This window comes from Camelus dromedarius, chromosome 14 (genome assembly GCF_036321535.1).
Source record: "Camelus dromedarius isolate mCamDro1 chromosome 14, mCamDro1.pat, whole genome shotgun sequence".
NCBI classification, from domain to species: Eukaryota; Metazoa; Chordata; class Mammalia; order Artiodactyla; family Camelidae; genus Camelus; species Camelus dromedarius.
Window position 1 is genome coordinate 51,077,753 of NC_087449.1, and position 26,980 is coordinate 51,104,732.

Here is a 26,980-nt window from a genome sequence, read left to right on the forward strand (position 1 = left end):
AGTAAAGGCCCCATGGACTCTTGGAGCTTATAAAAAGGGGTTCAAAAAGCCATACTATGCACAACTATTGCCTGTAGACTAAATAATGGCTTCCATATAGACTACTGTTTTTCAAATGTTTATAGATGCTGTTATGATTAATAAAATCAAAATATACTTAAAAGATTCACTGATTTATAATAGTTTTGTCATGTATTTTACACGTCAATCAAGAATTACTAAATTACAGCTACTATCACATGAAGATCTGATGAAATGTTTTACCTGAAAAGGAGTCTACGTAATTAATGTTTATTAATTAAGGTTGAAATGAAAGTTGAATTAAGGTTGAAAATCTTAACATTAAAGTTGAAAATAACTTCATGAGGCTAGGCTCCTTGAATTGGAAGTGTGCATAACTCATTTTTGTTGCCAGTAACACTGGTGTTAATACATGTTTTTTTCCAACATTTTTTAAAAAACATGTGTGTGTGTCTGCGTGTGTGTTGTGGGGAGGAAGGAATTAGGCTTATTCATTTATTTATTTTAATGGAGGTACTGGGGATTGAACCCAGGACCTCGTGTATGCTAAGCATGCACTCTGCCACTGAGCTATACCCTCCCCCTAATACATGTGCTCATGAATTAAACTGAACATGGCCTTAAACAAGGGGACTCTGAATCACTCTTCTGCATGTTTTTTCAAGTTGGTAAAAGATTTTTAAGCTCTAAAAGAGGGATATCTGTGAAGTGTAAAATAGAAATATTAATATATTGTATGAAGTTAGAGCCTTTCCTTAGAAAATGTTGCTCAAGAACTAAAAATTTCTTACCACACTAACTGACATCTCCAGTCTGTAAGGTTCTACTGCAAATGCTTGAAATGACATTACTCACATCAGTTAATGGAAAGTTCAGGATTTAATACTAAACAAAGGAGTTCCCTGCTCTGAGGTTCCTCAGACCAAACTATTTTCAATTTCCCTTTGGGAAATATTAATAAGCTTGAAATAGCATTTACGCTTTGCAGCAAGCAAGAGGACTAATACTGATTTGTTGAGGACAGGTGCCAACGATTTTGTTGTGTAGCACTTTTCTTCTACTTTGCCTTCTACAAAGAGGCTGGGAATCTCTATTTTTAACATGTTTTAACAACAATTCTAATGTGCACCCCAGATTGAGAACTGCTGCTGTAATTGTTTATAGTTTATCTCTTCATATTTTCTATTATTTTCCAGGAAATGTTCATTTTCCATTTAAAAATGTTCATTTTCCATTTAAAAATGTTAGAAACTTTTGATATTGTTATAAATGAGGCAAATGATTCGGGAGGATTCACTGTTCTACACTGTGCTGTTTGTCATCATTGTAACTCTATAAGATGAAAATGAGATTTAACTGATACAAATATATTTAAGGCTTTTTTTCCTAATTAAAACTCATTTTTAGTTTTTTATTTATGAATCATTAAGTTAATACTAATGTGACGTACACTGGAAAACGGTTCAATTCATATTGAGTTCTTGAATCAGACTTCCTTTTTAAGTACAAATTTGCCCAGTATTAGACAAGACATCCAAGTTAGCATGCCATTTTTTCTATTCTTTATCTGGTCTCTGGGCAGCAAGAATTTAAGTCAGCTGATTAATTGCAACACTTGGGATGGAAAAAAACCCACATGGTTTTTCCTTCCTGATTTTAATTTTACGACTAAATGATGCCTAGATTCAACTATCAGTTTACAGGAAATACAAAGAACAAAGAAACCTGTTAAACCCTACCATGGGATTGAAATCGGCAAAAATCCAGACTCAGAAATTCTATAGGACAAATGACTCAATTTCTTCAAAAAGACACATTGTAAGAAAAAGAGAGAGAGATGACAGGGAACCTTCATATTAAAAGTAACCTAAGAGCCGTATCAATCACCTGCAATGGATTCTAACTCAAACAAATTACAAAAAAATTATATTTCAAACAATTAGAAATTTGAACACTAAAGGGATATTTGATATTAAATAATTATTGCTAATTTTAGGTGCAATAATGGTTTTATGGTTTTTTTTAAAGCATATTTATCTTTTTTAAAATGCCAAATTGTTATAGATAAAATTATATGTCTTGGATTTTCTTCACAATAACACAGGGATAAGAAAAGCACGTGGATGACAGAGATGAAATAAGATTGGCTGTAAGTTGATAACTGTCGAAGCTGAGTGATGAGTACCTGGGGTTCATTATAGTATACTGTTAACTATTCTATTATATATACTTTAAATTATCCAAAAACTTTTAAGATTTTTAACTAAATGAAGTTAAAAGAGACTGGCAAAGCTGTGACAGTAACATTTGTCCCAAGTATTACCTGAAATATTGAAATCAGGAAAAGATTCAAAATAAGTCCATTTAGGACTCTCGGAGCTTAAAAACACAAATCTAAATACTGTACTTTGCAACTGAAGGGAAGAAATGCTAAAGTACATTCTTGTGGACAGCTCAGCCTTCCTAAACCTTTTTAATTCTCTAAGAAAATAATATGATCAGTATTTTACCATCCCATTGTCTAGGACCATCAGATAATTATGTTGATGACCTCAGGTGCCCCAGGCATTATTAAGTGGTTATAGTGTGTATACATATGCTCATTCTTCCCTTGAGCCACCCTATCAACTTCTTCCTAAATGGGGTGATGGAGAAACCACAGCTGAGGTCCTGCATGAAATCTGTCACATTGTTTCCAGGAAAAGACAAATTAAAACCTTATCTTCATCCTAATTTATACAAGAAATTTCTAAAAAAAAAAAAAGGAAAAAGAATAATGGGCAAATGAAGGGAAAAACTTCTGGACAGTAGCCATTATCTATAAATACTTTTCTTCCAAAATGTGCATAATACACATAACTGATAACCTACCACCAACATTATGAATACAATATGATTAAAAATATCCTATTGAAGAATTTTACCAAAGATAACAGTGGGTTTCTTTCTATAAAGGGATATTTTCCTTTCCCCTTTCTTCTATTTTCCAGATCATGTTGAGCATGTATCACTTTGATAACTGGGAAAAAAAAAAGTGTCCCTATACTCCAGAACAGAAGAAAGTTTATATTACCACATTATGTAGTGAATTATAAGTCCTCATTACACAACTCAATTTGGCCAATTTTAATACAGGCTACAATTTTGTTTTTCTTCTAGCCTTATCCTTGCTCATCTCCCCAATATGAACTACACATCTTTTTCTCTGTATTCTTCATGAGTGAGGAGACAGAGTCACCTATGTTTGTTCCTACACAAGGGTAGGTAACAGTAATCTTCAAATCATTTCCAAGTTTGAAATCCCAATTTCAAGAAATATTCAGAAACTAGTCTTTTTCCTAGACCACTTCTGTCTGCCTAGGCCAGATTCCCTTAGTTATCCTCTCTTTTCAAGTCTTTTCTAACTGATTTGTTTCTCCTCTGTTATTTTATTCCTTTCAGCCTCTTGCTTCAGTATTCCTCCAACATACATCGTATCACTTCACTTTTTGGTATCCTTTTTGCTTAATATCTGTCCTATTTCTAAGCTCCAATACATTGGCATAATGTAAAAATAAAGTAAAATTTCGTGTGATTCAACCTAATGTTCAACCTGAATTCAGGTTCAACCTGATTATTAATTATAAGTAGGTTTTTATAAACACATTTTCTCAATAATTAAAAACTAACAACTATAATACCACCCTTAGTAAATGGAAAAGGGTTATATTTCTTCACTTGACCTTGATACACATGTGTAGAAACTGCTAGGTGCCTACCCAAAATGTCTCTCTCTTACTATTAACAAAAGCCTCATATAATTAAGGGCAGAATGTGCCCAACTAAAAGGCTACATTTTCCAGCTCTCCTTACAGATAGAGATAGCCAGCAGGATATAATTGGAAGTCATTGCCCTTTAGCCTTCTACCCGTCCCCCCCCTACCTTTTTGCCTAGAACACAGATGGCTGACTAGGGTGTAAGCAGTCATCTTATGACCTTCAGAATAAAAGCCATATGTTAAGGCTGGCAGAGCATAAATTTAGAAGACTAAGTCCCTAACTTCATGGGAAAAGAAAGTTTTGTTTTTGTTTCTGGTTTTTTTTTTTTTTTTTTTTTAATTTACACATAGATTTTACTTTCTAAAATAGATCATCGCCTTAAAACATTCACACTAAAAAGCATCCTGTTAGACAGTATCTAAAACCTGGTTATGGACACTTACCATAGAAAGGCAAAACAATGTACTGATTTCAAAGTCTGGTTTTAAATCAGACAAATATGAGTCTGAACCTGTTCAGTCAACTTGCTAACCTATGTGGCTTCTTGGACACATGACATCTCTAAGCCACCATTTCTTTATTAAACTGCTGAGAGTCATGAGTTGCTCTGACTGTTAAATACTAGTTCTTAGTACCACACCTGATAGTACAATGTAAGGCTGAACATTCTCTATGGCCAGCAATTCTATTCCTAAGTATCTACCCTAGAGAAACTTTGAGGTGCTCATACACAGCTACACATCCAACACACACACGAATACAAGCAGAAATGTACAAGAATGTTTACTGCATCACTGCAATGTCTACCATCAGGAAAGTGAACAAACTACTTGTGGGATAGTTACACAATGGTGTACCACACCATGGCAAAAGTGAATCAACTACAATCACATGCAGTAACAAATGAATTTCTTACAAACAATGTGGAGTGAAAAAAGCAAATAGCAGCAGATTTCAAAATATACTATTTTCATAAAGCTCATAAAACAAGCAAAACTAAATGCTTTTAAGGATATATATATAAAATAGTGAAATTATTTTTTAAATAACTGTAAAATATAAAATGCATAGAAGCAGTTATTTCTGAGGGAAAGGCAGGAGAATGGACAAGGGAGAGAAACAATACTGGTCATGTTCTAGTTCTTAAGCTGGAGAGCAGGTTCATAGGAATTCCTTTTATTGTTATACTTCCTATATTACATTTTATGTTTCATTTATTGTTTTAATGTATCAAGTGTCACATGAGAAGCATATAAAAATAGTGTGAAAAGATACTAAGTATTGATTTAAATAATTAAAAAAAGACATTCTGTTCTTGCTCCAAATAGTTTCTGTTTCAGTTTCAATAACCAATTCTCACCACCTAGCACAAGTAAATATAGTGTCCTTCACAGCTTTCCAAGAACTGTTATTTGCTTCATTTTCTCTCAAAGCATGTATCAAATTTCTCTTGAAGAAACAAAATTTCCACATGATTTGAAACATATAAAATTTAATTTCTAGAGTATGAATAGTATAAAGGCTAAGATGTGACAATCTCCACAAGTATGTTTTATAAGGAATCAGGAGAATGTTTAAAGAGAACATGAAGCTGTTAAAACTTCAATTTGTAGCAAACCAAAATGCATCCTAGTCAGTATACTATAATAATTTAAACAATTTAGTTAGTTAACCAGAATTAATATGAAATATCCTAAAATTAAACATTAAGATATCTGATCTATTCTGTGGGATATCTAAAATAAACTATTTTTAACAGCATCTAAACATTGGAAGAGTCCTTAGTTCCATCTAACAAAAAGAAAGCCATTTAACCTCCAGGGATTAAGAGGCCTATTTAAGATTCATAATTAAGCAAAAAATTTAAAGTTACACTTATCAGTTAATTTGGCCTTCCCTTTTGCACATACCCGCAGCTGCTCTGTTCCCATTCCTGAATAATTATGCATTCTCACTTGTCTCACTTTTTGTTGTTCTACCTCACTCCGCATACTCTCTCCACACACAGGATCTGTCTTTCCAGCCATGATGTAGGCTTCTCCACCTCTCTCCTTTTAGGTGGGTTTACGTCATTCCACGTTAAAAACATAAAACACTTGAATTCACTAACACTCAGTTTGCCCTTATAAATGTCTTTAACATATCAAGAGCATAAACGAGGCCAGCGAATCCTAGGAGAGCCCTTTGAGATCTGAACCAGCTAGCCCTCTTCATTTTTTGATTTTTATTGGTCAAAGTTATATGCTGAATATTGGGGAAAGCGGGGAGTACAGGCATGAAACAAAAGGCAGTTGCTACTGTAATGAAATAAAAAGTGGGGTCACTGTTGCAAGTGAAAATCTAATCAAGTATTATTCAAGTTGCAATTACTTATATATTACACAAATCCCCAATTTTCATCTAGTGGAAATCAGCAGACCAAAATAAAAGGTGGGTTCTAAAATATCAAATACCCGAAATTTTCACATCATGCCTAGTTATCCCAAATTGTTTATTATCCACATTTGCCAGGTTCCAATCCATGTCTTTGGAGAGGAGATTCCTGTTCTGAATAAGAAGTTGAAAAAAATAAACATTAAGGTCCTTTTCAATCATAAACGTACTATTTCTATTAGGAAAAAGCAACAAACAGTTAAGGAAAAAATATTACACTTCACCAAAACCCCAAATCAGTGTCAGCACCAGTTTTATTCTTACATTCATTCACAATATCTATTTGAAAAACAGAAACTCAACTTCTCTAGACAGATTTTCCCTACACCATACTATGTCCATTCCTCTGTCACAGTTGGGACATTCTGACTAATTCACAAGTATAATGGCAGCCTCAGCCCATCTTGAAAAGGGAGATTATATTAATCAGCACTACTACAACATCTCTGGCAAATCTTATTTTAGATGTCAATCTAATTCAGCCAGCCCAATAAGATTTGTATCATTGAAATCAAATTTATTTTCTAATTCTGTTACCAAATCTATTTAAGGAACCTTACTAAAACAGACAATAATTAAAATGGGTCATATTCAGCTATTAACAGATACAATGTACATCAATACAATAACTATAGCTCATTTTCTAACTTAAGGAAAAAGAACATTAAATACTGAATTACATTCTACTGGCCCATAACACCTTTCTTCCTTTAAACTTATGAAATTCCTTTTTTTTCCTTTAGAGTGCTGCTGTATTACAATGTAAAAGATACCTTCTTCTATCTACTTTCATTTACAATATTTTGGGTTGGAGAAATAGCTCCTTTAAAAAACATCAGCTTAAAAACTGCAAACCGGTAGTCATCATCATAAACAAACATTAACTGAACTCATATTGTGACAGGTACATCCTTAAAGATGTATACACCATCTTTATCAATATGATAGAAGGAGAAGAAAGAGGAGGAGGAAGAAAAAGAGGAGGGGGAAGGAGGAGGAGAAGAAAAAGGAGAAGGAGGAAAAAAAGAAGAAAGAAGAGGACTTCTTATTTACGTCCCAAGTGCAGTTCTCCTTAGAAATGTATATTAAGTAAGAATTGTCTGCATCTGATTATCACCAGATAACTAACCAAGTAAAGAGGGACTGCATGGTCATAAAGCCAATTACAACATAACAAGAGACAATTTAGTTCATATCATCACTATTTTTTATTACCCCCAAATTTATGTATTTATAAACAGAATTACATTCTGGTTCTACAAAATAGTTTTGAAATCTTGATTTTCTTCCTTAGAATCAAATGAACTGTTATCTTCAAAAGCTTTTACCAAACTAACATCAGATTTTCTTGGTTTGTTTCTTCTATTGACCAGGGTTGAAACCTATACTCCTAGCATGTAAGTAGGGGAGGAATTTTTCTTTTCTCTTTTCTTCCAATAAACTTAAGTGTCCTATTATTATTCCTATTACAATTCAAAGAACAAAGGAAGACTCCTCAGCAAAATCAGAATGAGAGGGGTTGGGGGGAAGAAATCCATGAAGCTCCATATTACCTCATCAAATAAAAATACAAAAAGCTAGAAAGAAATACCATCAAAATGTTTATAGTGTTACCAATGTTTGATAAGATTGTTTAGTTTTGTCTTTATACTTTTCTTTATTGCCCAAATTTTCTAAAACTTCACAGTTACTACTTTTAAAATTAGAGGGATAAGGTATTTTAAAGTCATTTATTTCTATGGATCCTGTTTGCAGAAAAACTATCTCTGCTGATAAATTAATACCACGGCTTAGGTAACTTGACAAGTATCTCTTATAGCTCAGTACAGACTCATTGAAAAACAGTTTTTTCTCCAAAGAACATTCATCTAATAAAACCTGCCTATAACCACCTACAACTCATTCTTCCTCATTAATTCCATAATAAAAGTTATGATAATCTGGTATTCTAGCAAATACTATGAAATATGTCTGAAAGCCAAAACCATCATCTAGTGATTTTCTTATGTGCTTTTCATATCCCATACCTCTGGGTAATGAGTAATTTATTAAGACCTTCAGACATGAAAAGTCCCCAGAAAGAAAAGTAAATGTCATGCTTTCATTTTCTTATCAAGCAACACCTTGAATATCCTAATACATGTATCTTGGCATATCACATGTCAGACAGTTATAAACATTTTCTTTTGGTTACACAACACACGACCAAACTCTGGATATTTTGGTTTCCTTACTTAAGACTAGAATCTCCTAACTCATCTCAAAACTCATCTCAAAATTAATAATAATTGCAACCAGACTAGAACAATTTTCCCCAACAGACTTGATTTCCCAAAAAACAATAATCTTTGAATCAACCAAATGTAACATCAGAACTGGTTATTTCAATCATTTCCTAAGAAATATTTTGCTATCTGATTTCAGGTGATATATTTTAATGTTATTTACCTAAATATCATCAGGGCATTTCCAAGAATTATTCTGAAACAAATGTCCAAAACAGGAAAGAGTAGTTTAAGTTCAAGATTTAAGTTCTCCACTCAATTTAACATTTGCTTAAGAGCTATGGTAGTCTGGCTACAAAGAGAGCCACCAACTCTTCCTATCAAGTGTTAGAGTCACAATATGAGGTCCAGTCTTTCCAGCCAGCCACCAGATGATTGAACCATCCCCGTTGAGGCATCAGACATGAACATAAGGCTATCTTATACCCTCCAGCTCCAGCCCAGCAGCTGGTAGTTACATGAAGTAGAGACAACCTACCCTAGCCCATACCACATGGAGCAGAAATGAACCACTATCACAAGGACCTGCCCAAAAACCTGGTGATGAATAATAAAATAGAATCATGAAAAATAAAAGTTATTATTTCAAGTCATTAAGTTTTAAGGTGATTAATGTGTAGGAACAGATAACCTGATACTAGGCTTCCTGATTTAAAAATATAAGAAAAACATCAAGGTCTTAAAAGCACTTATAGCACAATCCATGGAAGAAAGAACTGGTAAGCTGGACTTCCACTAAAATCAAAATTTTCTACTCTATGAAGGACACTATCAAAAGAATGAAAAGACAAGGCACAGGCTGGGAGAAAATATTTGCAAAAGACATATCTAATAAAGGATTATTATCCAAAATATACAAAGAACTCTTAAAACCCAACAATAAGAAAACCAACAAGACAATTAAAAAGTTAAGTTGAGATTTTAACAGATACCTCACCAAAGAAGATATACAGATGACAAATAAGCATATCAAAAGATGCTCAACATTATATGTTGTGAAGGGAATGCAAATTAAAACAACAAGATACCACTACACACCTATTAGAATGGTCAAAATCTAGAACACTGACAGCACCAAATGCTGGCAAGGATGTGGAACAATAGAAACTCTTATTCATTGCGAGTAGGAATGAAAAATGATATGGCCTCTTTGGAAGACAGGCTGGTAGTTTATTACAATACTAAACATACTCTTAGCATATGCTCTAGCAATCACACTCCTTCGTATTTGCCCCAATAACTGAAAACTTATGTCTACACAAAAACCTGCACACTGATATTTACAGCAGCTTTATTCATAATTGCTAATACTTGGAAGCAACAAAGATGTCCTTCAGTGGGTGAATGGATAAGTAAACTGTAGTACATCCTGACAACAGAGGTATAATGGGTTGCCAAAGGCTAGGGGAGAGAGAAATAGGGAATGACTGCTAATGTGTAAGATGTTTCTTATTAGAGTAACAACAAAGTTCTGGAATTAAATAATGATGGTGAATATATGAAAACTCACTGAATTGCACATTTTTGAATGGTAAGTTTTATGGTATATAAATTATATCTGAATTTTTAAAAAAGGGATACTCGGGGAGCAGGTGCATATGAAGAAAAGAATACTACACAAAGTAAGAGAAAGCCAAGGATCATGTTCTGTCTCTGCCATGAATTGGTCAAGTCACTCACTCCAGATTTGGGGGCCACAGTTCCCTTATCTCTAAATGAGAAGACGGGCCAAACGATTTCTGCAGCCTCTTCTGGATTTGACTACTAGCTTTGACTATTAATTACCAAGCACAATAAACATGCAAGTCTAATAATTCAAAAACCTAAAGCACTCGAAGATAAGAATAAGTAAAGTGGGGATTAGATTTGGTATGTCAGAGAAGGGCAAATTATACCAAGGTCAGAACAGCACAAGAAGGAAATAAAAGAGAGAGAAACCATTTAACAAATGAGAAAAGTAAATTAGGTAAGGTCAAGAAAGCTAAGGCTAGTAATTGATCAGATAAGCAGTAGAGAGCTATAATAACTCTTAAGGTGATAAATCACCTAACTCAATGGAAGCTCTATTTAAGGAAGATAAATACGGCAGGATAAACTGGAAAGGAAAGTGCAAGATCAACTAAACAGTTAATACACAGATCTTGGTTTCTAATACTACTCTCCAATAAAAGGAACAGGGCTTTCTGGAGAAATAACTGATTCTGGGACTAGGGGAGGAATTATGCAAGATAAGCAGGGAGTATCCTGTAATGCCAGAAAGTAAGAAAGTGTTAACACACACACACACACACACACACACAAACATGCACACTGATGAGAGTATGTCAAAGGAAACTAGAGGCCAATTAAAAGAGCTCCCAATGGCCAAAGTTGGAACAATTTGAACAACAAAATAAAGTAGTATTGAATTGTAATCTGAAGTATAAAATAAATCCTCATATCAGCATGAATCCACACTGATCTAAATAAATGGTTGAATAAATAAATGGAGGAAAACAGACAAATCGTTGGTGCAGAATTCCAAATAATTCAGGTAGACACTATGCCCTCAATGAAGTGAGCATTAACACTCCACTCCTAAAGTGAGGGCTGTGATTTTCTTTCAAAGAGTACAGCAAAGAAATGAAAGGATAAAAAGAGAAATTATACAGTAGGGAAACCTGACAAACTGCTTTGAATCAAGATCAAGGTCATTATCAACAATGATAAGTCATGTAACAGTTATGTACCCTTATTAGGATATAATGAAAACGGCACTTTACCTCTATGGTTTCCTCCCAAAATCCTATTATCCAAGTCTAATCATGAGAAAAACATCTAACAAATCCTGTTTAAGGTAGATTCTACAAAATATCTGACCAGCAATCTTCAAAACTACCAAGACCATCAAAAATAAGGAAAGTTGGAGAAACTGCCACAACCAAGAGGAGCCTAAGGAGACACTGCTACTAAATGTCATGTGGTACCCCGGATGAGCTCCAAGAACAAAAAGAAGGACATCAGAAAAAACTGAGGAAATCTGAAAATATGCAGTATGGACTTTAGTTAATAATAACATATCAATATTGGTTTAATAATTTTAACATATGTAACCATACTATATAAAATATTCATAATATGGGAAACCATGTGTGAGGTATACAGAAACGCTCTGTACAATCTTCATAATCATCTTATAGCTCTAAAACTATTCCAAAATAAAAGTTTACATATAAAAAAAAGTTAACACAATTTAGCCCTGGTCTGAGTTAGTGCTCTGTCAGCAAGAATGCAAACAAAAGGACAAATCTAAGACATATTAAAATGAAAGACATAACTTGATGACAAAGAGGATACGATGGGTGAAGGATATAAAGAAGTGAAATATTAAACCAAGGTTTCAAGTCTGGGGAAAGGAACAATACTCTTGCCATTATTAAAAAAAAAAAAAAACAATGAAACAGCAAAGATAGGACTGGAGACAATAAAGCTGGCTTTAGAAATGCCTACTGAATATCTCCCTTACCCATCCCTCCCTTAAACATATTCCTCCTCCTATATTTAACCTGCACTGGTCAATGGCAGCACCATTCATTTCCTCATTCATCCATTCATCTAGTCTCACAGGCAGTAAACTGGTCTCTAAATATTTAAAAATGAGTAAAACAGATATGGTCCTTGCCTTCATAGTCTTACAGTCTAGCAGGAGAGGGAGAAATTAAACAAGAAATTACAAAGGTATTGAGTATTACAGAGAAGTGAAGAATGCAAAGGTTATGCAACAAGCAAACCTAATCATATGCCCTGTCCCTCAAACAAAAAAACCTAGGGGTCCGTGGCCTCACTTCATATAACCAATGCATCCTCAAATGAAATTTAACCTAACTCCTCTATATCTCTTATTTCATCCTTTCCACTGTCACTTTCTAGGTTCAGGCCCCAATTATCTTTGTTCTGGTTTAACATAGTAGCCTTTTATTTTGTCTTCCTGCCTCCAGTTTCAGTCCTTTCCCATTTGTCCTCCACAGAGCCACCAGAGTATTTCAATAATATAATCTGCTTATGGCTCACCATATGTTTCAGAACAAAGTTTAAATCCCTTAATAATGGCATCCGTGATTCTACATGATCTGATTTCTCACTACTTCATCTCTCTCCACACTCTGGGACAGAGAATTACTCAAAGTTCTCCTAACATATTTCTCTTTTTCATGCCTTTGCACTTACAGTTCCCTCTGTCTGAAAAGCTCTTCACACACACTCCTTTCCAATCAGACAGGCTAATTCCCAAGTGTCCTTCAAGAATCTACTACTCAGAGTCACTTCTTGGAAGGCCCTTTCTGGCCACTCCCTTGTCCCTAGTAGAATTTGCTTTCCTTCCTTGATTTTCCTTCTCTGTAATCCCATAATATTCTTATCTTCTTACAGAGCTATTCCCAATTTGGTAGTTTCTTTGAGGGTAGGAACTGTGCCTCGTTCATCTCTGAAATCCTTATTTCTAGCACAATGACTAGCAAAGAATAAGATACTGGATAGACGAATGGTGGAGGGAGGTAATGACATAAAATATCCAAATGGAGTTATCCCACAGACAGTGAAAAGACAGAACTGGAACATGTTGTCAAGATTGGAAAATGTAGATCTTAGAGTCAACTGCTTCAGGTAGTAGTAGAATCTCTAAGAATGGATAAAATCTGAGAAAAATAGAAGATGAAATACAGAAGAAAAAAAAAGCAAACAGTTTCTCAGTGTGTGAAGGGTTATTTTTTATACACAAAAATAAAAACCTGTTTGCCTTGGTCACAATTTTCACATAGAACGTTGTCTCTGATGAGAATCAATGATCTATCATTACACCTGCTTTTCTAGATGATTTAAAATAAAGTAGAAAAGGGGGGAGGGTATAGCTCAGTGGTAGAGTGCATGATTAGCATGCATGAGGTCCTAGGTTCAATCCCAGTTTCATTAAAAATAAACTTTAAAAAACCTAAATACCTCCCCCCAAAAAACAAACAAACAAAAAATAAATAAAATAAAATAAAGCAGAAAAGAAATCTAAATGAGAAATCATTTGGCTATTTTAAAATTTAGCAATAATGGGAGTAAGCAAAAAGAAAAAAAACAAACAAAAAGACCTTTTTAAAAAAAATCAATAGTTATTGAACATGTCTAAGATTTCTAGGTGCTATATGACAAAGTACAAGACTAAGTCCCCACACTTAAATTTATATTCTTGTTGGAAAGATGTCATATACAGATAAAATGGTACAAGGTAGTATAAATCACATACACATGCAAAAGTTTTCAGAAGAAAATAAAAGAAATCCTTTTTTGATAAGAATCAATTTTCCCTAATTATTTATCTTTTTAAAAATTTGGATTTTCATCCTAGGGGGACCAAGTCCCAGCCCTCATGGTATTTTTATCCTAGTTGGTGAGATAGACAGTAAACAAATATAGCATAATAGTTGGGAGCTCAGGACAAATAACCCAAAATGTAAATTTCTGATACATCATTTACAATTTACATGACCTTCAACTTTTGTTTTAAGTAATTATACTGGAGATAAAAATAAATTCAATGTTGGGATTAGTATATTTATAGAAATACAGGGATTAGTATATTTATAGAAAAATACATTTTTTTCTACATAGAATCAAGACTACTAGTGAATTAAAAAGTTAATCTCAGCATCTCTAAAGTTACACTGTGAATATAGCTCTGTAACTATCACACTGAAGAACTCCACTGATCAAATGCAAAAAGAGGCAGAAAAATCTAAAATCTTAACTACAGAGTGAATTGTGTATCTAATTCCTTCCCAGGAGGCATCAAAGTTTTGATAGCACAACACTATCCTCAGTACAGTTTTATTTCTAACAATATAAACCTGTTCCCAGCTTAAAACTGGAGAGAGAAATCTGTATGATTTTATGGCAAAAGTAAGATAATTGAACCTAGCAATGCAAAGAAGCACCTACTTCACAGGTAAAAAGAAATTAGGGTGAAACTTGGCTGTTTTCCTAAGAGTTTATTTTGAGCCACTCTCCTTGGGGATTTCCTTCATATTTGTTCACATAAGAATCTGTGACTGTGAAATCTTTAGAGTGATTTTTGGCAAGCATACTCCTGCTTGTCCTTATCAGAAATAGGTGGTGATATTGGTAAAAATTTTTTTAAAAAATTGGGTTTTCATAAATTGAGCTTTTCTTAAGAGATTCAGTGTGTTTACAATGTAACTACATAAAAGCCAGAACATTGCCTCCTGATGGGGATGGGTAGGCAGGGATTAGTAGGAAAGGGACATGAGGGAACTCCCTGAGGTTATGATAATGTTCTATATTAGTCGTTCTCAAATCCCCAGACCAGCATCATTGGCATCACTGGGGACTTGTTAGAAATGCAAATTCTCAGGCCCCACTCCAGACCTACTGAATCAGAAACTCTCAAGATAGGGCCCAGTAATCAGCTTTTAAAAGCTCTTCATAAATAGAAAATCGCCCGTCATCAGAACACTACAGCAATAACTACCACAGGCAAGATCCCTGATGAAGACTAAAATTAGTTGGTGAAACTTTAAAGAGAAACATGGTATTTGCATAACTTCGAAGTATCTCCCCCAAAATATTTATTAGTGTGGTGGTTTTTACATATATCCATAAATTCTTTCATACTTCCCCCTCCAGGAGATGGGGCTTGATTCCTGCCACCTTGAATATAGGCTAGACTTAGTGATCCACTTTTTAGGATAATATGGAAAAGACCAAAAAAAAAAGTAACTTTACAGCAAAGAAACCTGGCAGACACTATCTTAACCAGTAATAATGACTATTGACACCATATATCTCTTGACACTGTGTGATGAGGACACATCACCTCTGTGCTGTTCTTCCGAAAACACACAACCTATCTAACCGTGGGGAAAAAAAATTCAAAATAAGGGACATTCTACAAAATACCTGGCTAGTACTCTTGAAAACTACTGAAGTCAGAGGGAAAAAAAAACAAAGTCAGGAAAGGCAAAGAGAATAAAGGCAACTTTTATTCTGTACATGAGACCCCTGGGCACCCAGCTGAAATTTTGCTTACACCGGAGGAAACCACAGCTCTGGCTGAAAACCAAGATGAGGATTCACTAGATGATCCAAATCTTCATTTGAATATTGAGGAGTTAAACAAAGTTTATGGAGAAAAGTGAAGAACTGTACAATTCTCTCATGAATTGCCACTGGCAGTCTCTGGATACAGTTCCCTCTGAAATCCCAGATGGGACCCCAAAAAAGCAAGATGTTCATTAAGCTACCCAATTATCATATTAACTGCATCTTGTTTTGTTTTTGTTTTAAAAAATTCTCCCAGGATTGTACTTGATTCTGTATGTAAATACAGATTTCCAGGACTTAAATGTGATTGACATGAGAGAATGTAATGCAACCAAACTTTACCAGCACTAAACTTTACTAGTCATATACTAGAGGAGACTAAGGAAGACATGACCACTAAATGCAATGTAGGGGGGAGGTGGGTATAGTTAAGTGGTAGAGTGTATGCTTAGCATGCACAAGGTCCTTGGTTCAATCTCCAGTACCTCCATAAAAAAACAAAACAAACCTAATTATCCCCTCAAACAAATAAATAATTTTAAAAAAAAAATAAATAAAAAATAAATGCAATGTAGTATCCTAGATTAAATCCTGGAACAGAACAAAAGACAACAGTGGAAAAACTGAAATAAACTGTAATTGTTAATAGTATTGTGTCAATGTTAATTTCTTACTTTTGGTAAATGGACCAAGTTTATGAAAGATGTTAACATTATGGGAAACTGGATAAAGAGTATGAGAACTCTCAATACTATCTTTTCGAGGCTTCTGTAAAGGTGATTCTAATGCATACTAGAGTTTGAGAACCATTGTTTTATATCATGTTTTACAATATGATAGGGATGTGGGTTACACAGTATATGTACTTATCAAAACTCACTGCTCACTTTAACATTTGTACATTTCATCATATGTAAATTATGCCTCAAAATTAAATAACTGTAAAAATCTAATCACAAAATGTTTCCCCTCCCCCTGCCCCTGCCCACAACATACAAAATTTTGAGAAGTAAACTGCTGCTTAATAATGGTAATGATTCCTTCTAGAATTGGTTTAAAAATAAATTCACATAAGTTAGTCAAGTATTTCACCATGTATAAGATAATAATTCATATAGAAAAGAGTCAGTTCTATATATTGTTAATTTCATAATTAGGTTAAGATTGACTCTTAAAGTTTACTTACCCCAAAAAATAAATCAATAATGAAAATCTCAACGGAAAGTATTAAAGCAGGGTCTGGTACACAGCAGGAATTACCTCAACTCTTGATTCCTCTTTAACTATAGTAAGATTGCATCTAATTCTCAAGTATACATAATCACAAAAATATCAGACCAAAGTTATCAATAGATTTCCGGTGTAATCCTTACCAAAAATTATAAGGAAAAAAAAAGATGTCTCATCTTTCTATTCCATACCTGGATTCTCACTCTTCCTATTATCTCAAAATAGAAACAATTGCTCTTTCACTTTATAAGGATCTTGCTACTCAAAAAGTATTGCCCAGACCAGCAGAACAGGCATCTTCATGGACATGTTACATGGCAGAATCCCAGGCCCCATCCCAGATCTACTGTATTCAAATCTGCATTTTCACAGATCTTCAAGTGATCTGTACACACATTAAGGCTTAAGAAATACTAAAATAGAACATAATTAACTTCAGTATGATTTCACAAAAAAAAGTTACATAAGAATACCATAGTAAAAGTTCAATTATTTAGATGACGATTATGACTTGTGAAATCTGAACAGGATGAAATGATGTGACTGCTTCACCCATAACAGAGTTCCAAGTCTAATCACTATGGTATAAGACCAATTTTGAAGTCAGCGAAGCCTAGATTTAAGTCTTAGCCCCCAAGTAATTAGCTATATGACCTTTAGACAAGTTACTTCACTTCTTCTAGCCTCAGTTTACTAATTTGTTAAGGGAAAATACCACCACCTGACTCTATAAGAATTAAGATTGCTATAAGAATATTAAGTGCTAAGCCCAAGGATACTCAAAAAATCTTACTTCCACCTTTCTGCTTTTGAACAGGACAAGACAGAGCCAGAGACAAATGCTGCTATCTATTCATCATCAAAATAGAATGAATACAGCAAATATGTTTTGATTCAAAATGCTTTTCTGTTGTAGCCTTTTACTGATTCAAGCTCAAATGTTAAAAAGATATTTTAAAAAAGAAAGTTCAGTTGTTCAACTGTGACACATACATATCAGACATTTTTCAATATGATCTAGAAATCTTTTTTAAATTTTAAATTTAGTTCTTAGAATAGAGTATATTATGCAAAATAATGCACTAAGAAATAAATTACCAGGCCTATAATTAAATTTGGATTAAAAGATGTAGTGGTACTTTAAAACTAAAATAAATAAACACACAATTTATGCAAACTAAATATACTCAGCTCAAAAGCTAACTATACTGTGCTCTCAATATTTAAATCTAATAAAATATTTAGACTTTTATTTATAAACAAGAGTATGTGCCTTGGAAAAAAGCTTTAGTTCTACTGTCACTAACTTCTCACATTTCTCTGTCCTACTTGTAAATTCTTCACCCCCCATAAAGTCAGCCCAAAAAAACTGTAGGTAACCAATACTATTGATAAGATACCAAGGTCATAGTATCATGGAACAAGTTTACATCGAAGTGATTTGTAGAGCATATGGTCTTTTAGTACTGTATTTGATTTATACTAACACCAAAAGAAGAGATGAACAGAATTAAAACGTGTATGAAAGAATAAATGTACTGAGGTCCTGAAAAAATAGACTATTTAGTCTGAAACTGAACAGAGAAGACATCTCAGGCTGAAAGATACATATCAACCTCAGGCTTGACGTGTTTTTTATCCCCATACTAATATGAACAAAAACTATTTGTGAAAGAAAAATGTCTGCATTTGTTTGGGAGTGGCAAGTTTTAAAAAAAAAAAAAAAGCCTTTGCAGTCAAGGGTGACCAATGAGTCCTGCATACTCCTGGAAGAAAAGATACTATAGAAATGTACACAAATAAACTTATAATTTAACATTAAATCCCAGTGACTCACAAGCAGTAACTTATAATAAACAATTGTAATCAATGATTGTAACACAGAAAAAGCATTTTACAACCTCCTGGTTAATATCTTAAGATTATATACTATGCAGAGGTAGATTAACTGTGAAACTAAAGAAGCTTAAGCTTTAGGGCCCTCATTTGTATTGGCCCCTCCCAAGGCCACATGGTAAGGGAAAGACTTAATTATCTGTCTATAGTTTCTATAGAAATTGATACTACAAAGTCATAATATGAAAATCTTTAGCAGTATGACTATAGGAGAGAAATCATACCAGTGTATCAGGCAGTTAATGAATAAAAAAATGTTATGCTATTTTTCTGAATTTTGTGATATTTGTGTTTTTTAGCTTTTAAAATATGCAATTTGTTGTGATTTATTTTCTCACTCTAAATATGTTTTAATCTCTAATTTTGTATTTATAACTTTGTATTCTTTTTCTTCTAAAAGTCTCTGTTATTAAGCATTTTGAATATTGATGGAATAATTTAGCCTTCCTCATACTTTTAGTACTAAAAACCTGTTTAAAGATCTCTCCTTCTATCACAGATCTTGGATATTATTCATAACTAGGTACAGTAAACCGAGGCACGGATCAAATTTCAGTAGAATTTTATTTAGAACTTTTATTTCTAAAATCATATTCAGCCAGAGAGAAGTAACAAGCAAAAAAAGTGATGAAATGGAAAAGAACATTTCATGGATAGGGGGTATAATCTATAGAAAAACAGAGATTTATTTGCAATGACATTATTTAAGCAAGATGGGATACAGTAAGAACATAATCAAAAATAATTTTGTAAGCTGTTGGCAATAGTGAAGACAGCTGACAGAAAACAGAAGACCATTCAATCAAAGAGAAAAACATGGTTAAAAACAGCCAAAGACAGTTCCTCAAAATGTTAACACAGTTACCACATGACCCAGAAATTTCACTCCTATGGACATACTCAGGAAAAATGAAAACATATGTTCACACAAAAATTTGTGCATGAATATTCACAGTAGCATTATTCATGATAGTCAAAAACTGGAAGCAACTCAAATGTCCATCAGCTGATAAATGGATAAATAAAATGTAGTATAATCATATAATGGAATATTACCCAGCAATAAAAAGGTATGAACTATTGATACACTACCACATGGATGAACCCTGAAAGCGCTATGCTAACTGAAAGATGCCAATCACAAAAGGTTACATATCATAGTATGATTCCAATTATATGAAACATCCGGAACTGGCAAATCTATAGAGACACAAAGTAGTTAGTGGTAACCTAGTGCTGGGGTTGCAGGGTGGGGAATGGGGATTGATTGCTAATGGGTACAGGGGTTCTTTTGGAGGGGACAAAAATGTTCTAAAATTAGATTCAGACGATGGCTGTACACACTAGAAAACTTTGAAATGTATACTTTAAATGAGTAAATTATATGGTATGATAATTATATCTCAATAAAGCTGTCAAAAAAAAAAAAAGCCAAGGTCAGAACAAATATAAATCAAAAAGAAGCTGGATTTTTAAAAAATGTCATTTAAGATAATAGTAATAACTAGTTCCTATTCATTGTATCCACTGTGTGCTGGAACTATAATTTCAATTTCAGCACACAGTGGAACAGTTAAGCATATTACATATTATTTCCAGTCTTTCCAGCAGTTCTAAAAGGTAGGTACGTCATGTTAAATGTTATATAAATTTAACAAATGAAGAAACCAAAAAACAGAGAGGATAAATAATTTGCCCAAATACACACAGCTAAACCAAGTCTGTGACTCCGAAGGTCTTTGACCCTGTTATACTTTCCCTATCTTAAAAACAAGCCCAGGAACCTCGTATCAATAGTCTAGTTCTAGCTATATCTCCTTCTGGTATTTACAGTCTGCGATACAAAGGACACCTCCCTAACATTTAAACTTAGCCAGCTCAGGGCACCAGGTGTTCCATCTCAATCACACGAAGCTATGTGTATCACCACTGTCTTCAGCCAAACTTTGGACTCGATTAAGGACTAGGATCTCTTCAAGCAAAACTCTGAGATAAAATTACAACAAACTTAAAGAATAGTTTCTTAGATATGAAATGATGTTAAGAATAAAAAAAAATGGGGAAGGAATATTTATTGAGACCTAATTTGTGCCAAATCACTGAGCTATGATCAGAAATTATATAATCTGGGGTAAATAGTTAAAAGGAAGCCCCCCTTCCGTGTCTACCCCCAAACTCCTCTACTGTTTGTTTTTTTCTGTAAATGGTAATTAATTCTATGGGTACCATAGTTAAGGGGTGTATAGACCTGGTGTGGATCACAAGCAAGAAGTGTCTCCTCTCTCAAATATAACCAGAGGCTGGCAAAACAGAGAACATTTTTTTTCCTAGGTCTTCTCCTCCAGGTTTAGAGCAATCTGTATATGCTGTAGGCACTCCTAGGTAGAACTGTTAGTGGAAATGGCTTCTGCCACTGGAAGGCAGACGTGTGTTGCAGTCAAGAGGGGAGGCATCCCAAAAGAGGACCACAAATTAAAGAGGAGTTTTAACTTGTTAGCCAGATTATATAGAAGCATCCTAGTAACTGTGTGCTTATTCTCCTTTTGTTACCTCCCAGCCCTCAGTAAAGTACAAAATGTTCCAGCATGGTCTCAGCTGTGTAGTACAGGAGTATTAAGAGAAGACTCATCTCTGGGACAGAAAATTAAAGAGAAAGCAACACTCCCTGAGGTCAGCAAGGGATCCCCCAAGGGAAAGGTGAAACTTTAGGAAAAGAAGTCCTTGCTGGGAGCTCCAATTATTCCACCCAATGCACGTAATCTCCTTTTAAAGCCAACTCTGGAGGATCCTGGCTTTTATTTACTAAGATAGAAAGCAGTATTTTCCTATCAAAAACAACCTTACTGTAAACCCGGGTCTGTCTGATTCCAAAATCCATATCATTATTGGCTGCTACATCACACTGCCTCTGAAATACTATTAATAGAAAACTGTTCAGCAAAAGTATGGGAGAGAATCATTTAAGAAGCAAAGGAGTCATGTATAACTGAAAAATTGTGCTCTACAATGGAATTTGACACAACATTGTAAAATGATTATAAATCAACAAAAAATGTTAAAAAAAAAAAAAAGAAGAAGAAGAAGCAGCAGCAAAGGAGGAGGAAGGAAGAAAGGGAGGGAGGGAGGGAAAGGGAAGGAGGAGGAGAAGGGAAAGAGAGAGGAATTTCTCCAAAGCAATAAAAACTCATTATGGATTGAATGCCAAAGATGGAAATATTTAAATTTAATATATGCACCTAGTCAGCACAAATGAAGGGCAGTACTTGTTATCTAGCTAACATTTGATATGTGTTAATTCTCTTCCTCAGAAACAGACAAGAGCTAAGTAGAAAAATGCTACCTTAAGCTTTAGCTTTTGAAGAAGTTCAAGTGTAATGATATTAGAACAGATATCCAACAACAACAAACTCTACATTTCCTTATTGAAAAAGTATGTCATAGGTAAAAAGAACCCAAAATGGGGGCGACTATAAAGTTATACATCAGTTCTGTTTCAAACAAAAAGAGGAACACACTATCTCACTTCTCCAATACATTTCAATACAAAAATATATGGAAATTTATGAATTCATTAAACGGCAAAATCATTTGCTTTTTTAATTTACTTTATGACAATAAGGTATATCTTTCTGTATCTGCTAAAAGTCAGGAAGATTCAAGCCACTTCAGATTTCAGGTGGCTTGTATACAAGCTTCACTACAAAAATACCCTCCCAACGAACATCGGCCAAACCTCTTCCTGTTTTCAACCTTGTATGTTTACTTTCACATCTGCTGTAAAAGATAAAAGCAACAATGGAGACATCAACCACATGATTGTGTTCTACTAGTCCGGAAATGAAGCTATGAAGCTAGAGTTGCTGTGAAATGGGTTTTTAGAATACTCACATATAAGCTTAAAAATGTTACAGTAAATCTGAATCAAATTCAAAGACCATCACTAGACAAAACCACATATATGTCTATAGAGTTATATTTATTTACTTATATATAATAATCATATAGACACACAGGTGCCCAATTTAAGTACAAAAAGATATGGGTCAAAACGTAAAAATTCTTCTTAACTAAAGATTATTTTTCCCTATCTTCAGATTTTATCAAGGGGGAAGGGGAAGTAACATTTACTGAATATCTGCATATGACAGGCACACTCAAAGGTTTGTTTTTGTTTGTTATTATTATGTATTCTGTGTAATATGGATATTAGCCTCATTTTATAGAAGAGTAAACTAAGGCATAGAAAAGTATTTTCACAAGATCACAATCATTAAGAAATCATTAACTCTGACAGAAGGCCTGCATCCTTCCTTCCTAACATGTTCAAGTTGTACCAGGTAAAGGTGCGAAAGTAAAGAATTAGCTTTGAGGTCAATTTTCACTTGCTCGTTGTGTAACTTTGGACAAGTTACTTAACTTTTTTTTTTTGCAAGTTACTTAACTTTTAACCTGCTACTTAAAATGTAAAATGGGATGATTCACACCTACTTCACAGGATTGTGATGAGGTTTAAATGTAAAAATAATGGCTAACATTCATCTGGTGCCAGACACTATTCTAAGTACCTCACATATATTAACTCATTTAATCATCATAGCAATCTTAAAAGGTAAGTATTTTTTATCATCCACATGTTATGAAATGAGTAAATTGAAGTACAGAAGTTAAGTAATTTGCCCAAGGTTACCACCAGATAAAGAGTGATACAAATAGAATTTAAAACCAGGCATTCTAGCCCTGGAGCCTACACACTGCAACAGCTATGTCATACTTATAAAGCACACAGCCCAGAGCTTGGCTCATAATAAGTCATTGATAAATAATAGCATTATTATTTTAACCAGGCATATAATACTACCCAGTAAATCGTGGCTGAAATGTGTTAAACCAAGTAGAAGAGCCAGAATTTTAACCCAGGTTATACTCTGTGCTCTTCCCATAACTACTCGTCTTTCCATGACACAGTGCCTCTATTCCTAAGTTTTTCAGTTATTTCTACTAATACTAGATCACCAAACTTCCTTAGGACAGGGGTCATGTCTTCCACATTTTTGTGATAACATACACCCACAGGGTCCTGCTCATTGTGGATAATCAATTAATACTTATTAATTGAATGATCATGCCATTCCTCTGCTCAAAATCCTCCCAAGAATTCCCATCTCAGGAAAAAATGTGAAGTCTGTGGCACAGCCAACAAGGTACCACATGAGCTATACTTCCTCCTACCTACAACCTCTCTGAACTCAACTCCTATTATTTTCCCTAGATCATCTCGATCCTGCCATGCTGGCTTAATGTTTCTCAAACACACTTAACCGTCGTACATGCTGCTCTTCTGCCTGGAGAGTACACAAGATGAGAGTGCCCAAGACAGAATGCTCTTCTCCAGATACTATTCAGCACTCTGCTCAAAAGTCACCTTATCCGAAAGGTTGTTTCTGACCACGCTACCTAAAATATCCACCCTGCTTCCTTCCCTCTTTGTCCCCCTTGTTCTGCTTTCCCTGATCCTCACTAAAATCCTGTATTTTATCCCTGATTTGTATACTTTATTATTTGTCTTCTCCCACTAAAATATAAACTCCACAACAATAGACATTTCTAATCTACTTTACTCACTGTTATGTCCCAATGCACTGAGGATAGTGCCTGGTAAATAACAGATGCTCAATAAACATTTATTTAACTAATGGTAGATGGATTAATTGTCAAACAACAAATTATCCCTGAAACTTGGTGGCTTAAAACAACAAACAGTATATCAGTTTCTGTGGGTCAAGAATTCAAGTCACAGTCCAGCTGTCAACCAGGTTTACACCCATCTCAAAGCTCAACTCTGCCTGAAGAATCTCCTTTCAAGCTCACTCACATGGCTGTTGTCAGGCCTCAGAAGATCTGCTTCCAAACTCACTTTTATAGTAGTTATTGACAGACCTGGTTTCTCACCATGTGGGCCTCTCCATAGGCTGCCTGAATGTTCTTAGGATATAGCAGCTGGTGATCCAAGTGACAGGAAAGAGAGTCAGAGAGTACACAAGATGAGAGTGCCCAAGACAGAAACCATAGCCTTTTGTAACCTAATCTTAGAAGTGACATCCCACCACGTGTGCTGTATTCTATTCATTAGAAGTAAGTCACTGGGTCCAGGGCACACTCAAAGGAAGGGGTTACACAAGGGCATGAACACCAGGAAGCAGGGATCACTGGGGCCATCTTAAAGCCTGCCTACCACAGTAGATGTAATAAAAATCTGAAAGCAAAACAAAATAAAAACACCTTGCTTTGGCCACCTGATACATTCTTTACACTATTTTAAAATGATGTTATGATCATTATGCAATCATTCACCCCAATGCTAGTCTTTTCAATCTTATGAAACACCAAAGGGAGTACATTAACTATTAAACTATTCTTGTTAGCCCATGTTCGTTAACAGTCATGTTAGAGATACTAGCAAGGAGAAGTCAAAAAAAAAGCATCTGAAGAAAAAAGAATTATTGAATGAATCATGCTGAGTAGATTACATCAATCTTTTTAAAGTATGGACTGAATATTGGTTGTTATTATGTAAATATTGTTTATTTTCTTGGGTATGATAATGATATCGTGGTTATGTCTTTATCCTTCTGAGATGCATACTGAAGTATTTTAGGAGTAAACTGTCATGGTATGTACAACTTACTTTCCAAGAAAAAATGATACACACACACATACACAGAGGCAATCAGAAGTGTCAGAATTATAGCCCAGGCCTTAAATCTTAATTATCCTGGAATTCATTCTCATTACATTTCTACATGTCTAGATGTCCCCTATGTTATGAATCTAGCTACTGTACTGAGCAGTATCTGTGTTTGGGGAGGATGGGGAGGGCAATGAAAGACATGATATTGACCCTCCAGAAGATGACAATCTTATTGGGAAACACCAGTTTTATGTGCAATATAAGACAGCACGTGACACATTTGGTATAGAACAAATAAATTGCTGCAAGAGTTCAGAAAAAGATAACAACAAACCTTAAGAGAATAAAATAACTTTGAAACCTCTCTCTTCTAACAAGTCTCTCATTCTTGGCATCGCTTCCCTTAAATACTTCTCCTTTACTTTATCTACTTGGCAACAAATGACTGATTATTTCCTACCAACAAAATTATCTGAAGACTATCTAAACATAAAACACATGTTTTGCCTGTTTGGAACACAGGATATGATTTTTTAAATAAAACACTATTTACATTTTCAATGGGAAAAAAACCACTAAATATACTATATAGATTTTCTTGCCTTCAAAAGCAATTGTGTTATTTCAAGTGTTGAGGGTGACAGAAAGCTTGAAGATTTAAAAATAACCTCACAAAGAGCTCATTTCCAACACCAGATGGAAAGAAATTACTCTAAAGACATGAGTGGGAGGACATACATACAACATCATATGACACCAGGCAAAAGGTTTATATAATTATATAATACCATCAAGATTAGCAGGGCTCTGCAGATAGTAAGTTAGCAATGGTAGTGATTCTCTTATTAAAAATGATAAAAGACAAGAAACTGCAAGTAGGTGGTAGCAAAAAAAAAAAAGCCTTCACTTTTTAAGCTGCCTTCCATGTGTCCCTACTGCATCATGCTGTAATGGTTGGCAGGTAAAATTTGAGGGCTTAAATCCTTGGAGCTCTTGACAGTTCTGCCTGTGTCCATATGGTCAAAACTAGCAGGGGGAATGAATTTCAAAAATCTGTACCAAGTGCATTATCAAGGTGAAACACTTTTCACTTAAATGTATGTAGAATATCAAACTGCTTAATTGAAATACATGTCTGACACATAAATTAAAATAGCATTTCTTTATAAGATGATGTACTCAGACATACAGTTAAGATCCCATTGTGTTAAAAAGATTTTAATAGAGTTACTTAGTTTATGTAATATTAAATAATAGCTGAATAGCAATCACAACTGAACCTTGACATAGTACTACACATTCACAAATTACCAAAAGTATACATTTCTGTTGCACTTGAGGGTCACAGGCTTAAATTTAACCAATTCAAAATAATCCTATGCTTTAATGTTGTTAAATCACTGAGTTTCTCACTCAAAACTTTTACATCATAATGCTATAAGGGTTTAATACTACCAAAATATAATATTAAAGTTTCTGAGTGAATATTAATGCAAAAAGTATCTAAACCTCAGTCTATGTTGTGTCCAGTTCTACAATTCAGACACATAGAGGGTCTACCAAAAATTTAATTGGATTAGGATGA

General features: G+C 34.3%; 1 protein-coding gene across 4 annotated transcripts in view; it reads right to left on the bottom strand.

Moving 5' to 3' along the window:
* The window catches only part of EPB41 (erythrocyte membrane protein band 4.1), a 167,088-nt gene that overhangs the window by 114,345 nt on the left and 25,763 nt on the right, over positions 1–26,980 (bottom strand). The gene's annotated exons all lie outside the window — the stretch shown is intronic.